The sequence below is a fragment of the Pterocles gutturalis genome, unplaced genomic scaffold (assembly GCF_000699245.1).
Source record: "Pterocles gutturalis isolate BGI_N339 unplaced genomic scaffold, ASM69924v1 scaffold11111, whole genome shotgun sequence".
In the NCBI taxonomy this organism is placed as follows: domain Eukaryota; kingdom Metazoa; phylum Chordata; class Aves; order Pterocliformes; family Pteroclidae; genus Pterocles; species Pterocles gutturalis.
Window position 1 is genome coordinate 63,738 of NW_010100431.1, and position 4,206 is coordinate 67,943.

Here is a 4,206-nt window from a genome sequence, read left to right on the forward strand (position 1 = left end):
GCATGTCCAATACACAGGATACTTTAATATGTATTTTTGCACCATTATATAACTGGCATATTACCAGTCAGTCAGGCAATACCTTACTGACCATACTTTTTTATTAGGGAAAACGTTAACAATTTACAAGTATTAGCCCGGATGGACTTCATCAGTATAGCATAAGGAATTTAGCACTGTATAAGAAAGAAAAGGATAAGAAAGTTCAAGGCACAGTGGTTTTGTTCTCATCAAGCTATCTTCCAGCTTCTTCTCTGTGGTTCCAGGCCAGGTGTGAGTAAGAACAAAGAGCCTCCTGTAACACTCTCAGCTGCATGCACAACAGCCATCCACCATTCAATGTCACAGCAGTAGCCCTGTAAATACAGGTGCATCAAAAGTCTTTCTTCTCCTCCCACTGCTTACATCTTGTGTGGTAAGGAACAGGTTAGCAAGCAAAAAGTTGAACATTCTGGCAAGCAACTTTTAACCTGAACTCCCAAGAATATTACCAAAAACTAATTCCTCACTGCTTCTTGAAAAGTATCAGGCAACATCCATCATGCCAGAAGAAGCTTGTCCAAAAGGAATTTTCTCCCACCTCCAGTATGTACCTGGCTTACTACAGTACGAAACTTTCTAAGCCACATCATATTATCAGGTGCAGCACACTTAACATGCTGATGCTAAGGCTCATCTTGTTCTCTGAATGACAAACAGCAAGTACAACTTCTGGGAAAATTTGCTAAAGTCTCAGTATGCAGTGTTGTATTATAACAACATATAAACTATGTAAGATTACAAAAATGTATTTAGAAATAACTTCGGGGGCCTTGCACTCAGTCACCTATAATCTCTTTCAACACATTTAAGGGTCTCTAGCATTAGAAACATATTCTTTAACCAACTAAAGTTTGCAGTTTAAACTCATGGGATATTCAAGCTGTTGTAACTCAGTACTGCTGATAAAGCTCTGTAGTCCATACATCAAAATCTGACAGTTTGCGTGGCAAGGTGAATGCTTCCCATTTCACCGTTTCATCACCTAGCGTATCTAATGAGATTACATCCCTCACCTATCTTTGTTACTGCTCATGATAAGGATGGATATGTGGCACCACCGGCCACTACAAGTACAGGTATCAGAAAATATTAAATACTGTTCCAAATGACTGACGAGGAACTATGGCAGAGAAAGCATGCGATTTAGAGAATTATTTTTTAAAAGAATCAATGTTTCTGTAACTTAAAAAGTAGTGAAAGTCCACAAATCATTTGAACAATCACATATTTGTGGGAAGTTTCTTGCGGGGTAGAACCTACACCCCGCCCCCCCCAATGATTATAATTATTTTGATTGAATACTGTTTTGTCTTTTGATTGCTGTCTTTAGGCACTGTTGAAAATTCAATGAGAAATTACTTTACGTATGTGTTCACTGATGTCAAATAATTTGCTATTCATTTTACTGTTAACTGTAGTGACTGACTGAGGTAATCCAAGGTGAGTTAATTCTGGTAACACTATCTGCATGTGTTGGGAAAAAAAACCCAAACCGATCCTTCCAATACTCCCAGCAACAGACTTAATCTACTGAAATACAGACTATTAATAGAGAATTATTTGTTGCTGTTTTATTTTCCTTCAAAGAATTTTTAGCTGTTCTGAATGTATAATATGCTTCTGGCTGTTCAAAACATTACTCCAAACTCTTTGGGCATCCCTTGTCAACAGCATCAAAGCAAAATACCAAATCAGATATTCTAAAACAAAAGAATAAGATCTTCCTTGAATCTCTTGGCCAACATTCACAAATCACCATGAAGCAGAAAATGTTAGCAGAATAGTGATATAGTTAAATAGCAAATTGAAAAAAAATGCTGTGTTTGGGGGGGTGGGGAAGAACTCTCTCAAAACCCCAAACCCAAGCAACTCATCCCTGGCTAGAAAAAAATGCCCCACTATCTGCAGTTTTGGTGAGGGCCTTTCCAGAGTGGCAGCATCTTGAAACCACAACAATGGAAATTAACACCAGCGTTTCTGAAGGAAAATAAGCTTGTCCTTTGTGATGAGCTCTCTGCAGAGGCTGAAGATGTTACTTATTTGCATTTGTTTTACAATACAACATCATGCTTTGCAAAATCATGACTTTCAAAAATACATGTAGACAGAAATAGCTTACCAGCTCTCTTAAATTACAGTAAATACCTGAATTGTAAGGAACCCAAGATCCTCCTGCCCTTGCTCCATTAGGAAAATAAGACTGGACTAAACTCTGCTGTCACAGCTAGATAGTTTCCTGATAGTTCATTTAAAGCTAGCTCAGCTACCTCTGCCTGAGCGACACTTCTGACAGCTGTACAGATGTACCCTGAAAGAGAATTAGTTACAACTTTAATCAAAATGGGAATGCAAAAAAAAAAAACAAACCCAACAAACCAAACACACCAGCAACACAGGCTGTTATTTGTATTATTATATGCATTTTGTTATCAAGCTGTCAAATACTTCAGCAGAAGCAGAAAATCTTGAAGCTGTCTATATAAACAGTTAGGCAGAACCAGAAATGCATTCACTGTTCCTGTTTGTTTGAAAAAAGCCCCACTTGCCTGCTCCCACAATGGGAAGTTAAAACCCATGGTTGCTATATTTAGTCATAATATTTCCTTTTTTTGTCAAACAAATAAGGAAATAAAAATAGTAACACTAATTTCAACTACATTCAAAAGAGAAATATGCAGATGCATCAAATGCAAAAGATAAAATAAAACCTATATGGAAGGCTTTCAGAGGACCATTATAAACAACAGATGCTGATAGTGTCTTTTTAATAACAAAATATGTTTCAAAAATTTCATAGAATCCAAACATCAAAATTTATGGATGACTACATGTATTATGACATTAAACTTTACTGATGTTTTCACAGCTGCAGACTACTTATTGGAAAAAAACATTGTGAAATATAAAGCAGCAGCAAGACTTGCTAAAATCAGGATTCAGATTTTCTAACATGCTTCCTGCAGAAAGTAATTACAAGTCCGAACAATTATAAAAATATTCAACTTACATCAAAAGGAATTGTCTCAAGGTCTAAGAAACAATATAACAAAAGTAGTGGCAGAACACAGTGTGCTCTACAGCTTACGTATGGACTATGCAAAGCTAGCTTTGGCCAAAACTGGAGACAATATAATTTAATTTATAAAAATGTACAATTCCACAGAGTTTACAATAATCATAAGTCACAAAGGATAGCAGGAAATATCACAAAGGTAAGCTATCATGTGTAGAGCAAAGTTCAATACATAAGGAACAGGAATCAAAGGTTGTGAAAAAAAAGGTTTGCTGAATTCCTCTAAAGCTCCCTTTTATAAAGCCACAAAGTAAAAACGATGAAAATTTCAGTGGTACATTTCAAATGGATGTACAATATATTTTTGACAGCCTGTCATTTCCCATACAGTACACCTCTATCCTTTCACTGTGATCTAACTGACTGCACTACCCCACTGTTACGCTGTTCCAACTGCCAAAATATTTACAGAGAACACTAACGGAGAATCCTGGGAAAGACGCATATATTTTTCGTAAAGCAGTTAGATACATAATAATATATTTCACATAGAAGTGAAAATTTATTTATTTATTTAAGGAAACCTATACGTTAAGCTTTTGTATGGACATTCACTGGGGTAGTTTTGTGCCAACAGCTGCAGCCACTACACGGGCTGGCAGCGGTTGGTCACTCCCACAACAGTCACAGGAGCTTTGCGGGCATCTAAGACAACAAAGCAGTTCAACCCGAGTAAAATTATCTCATAGCAGCTACAACTATATGGACAGGCTTGAGAGAAGAATTCTGAGATGACGCAACACCTCATACGTTCTTGGGGAGAAATAACTTGTACTCTTGTATTTCTCTTGACGTGCAGCACGAGGTGGGCTGCCTGACTGTCAGGAACCACGCTTCTGTCAACCAAGTCAAAAACTGCAATTAAAAAAAAAAACAACAAAAACAAAACAAAAAAAACCCCCAAAAAACCCAACAAAAAAACGGAGGAAACCAAAATTAAGAAAACAAGCAAATATTATGGAGAATAATGTGGATTTGCTAAATCCTATAGAGCTCTCTAACTAAAGCAGGGAAATACAATCGCGACGCTGCTGGAAGCAAGTTGTGACCTTGCTTCCACCCCTTAGAATCATAGAATCATAGAATCAATA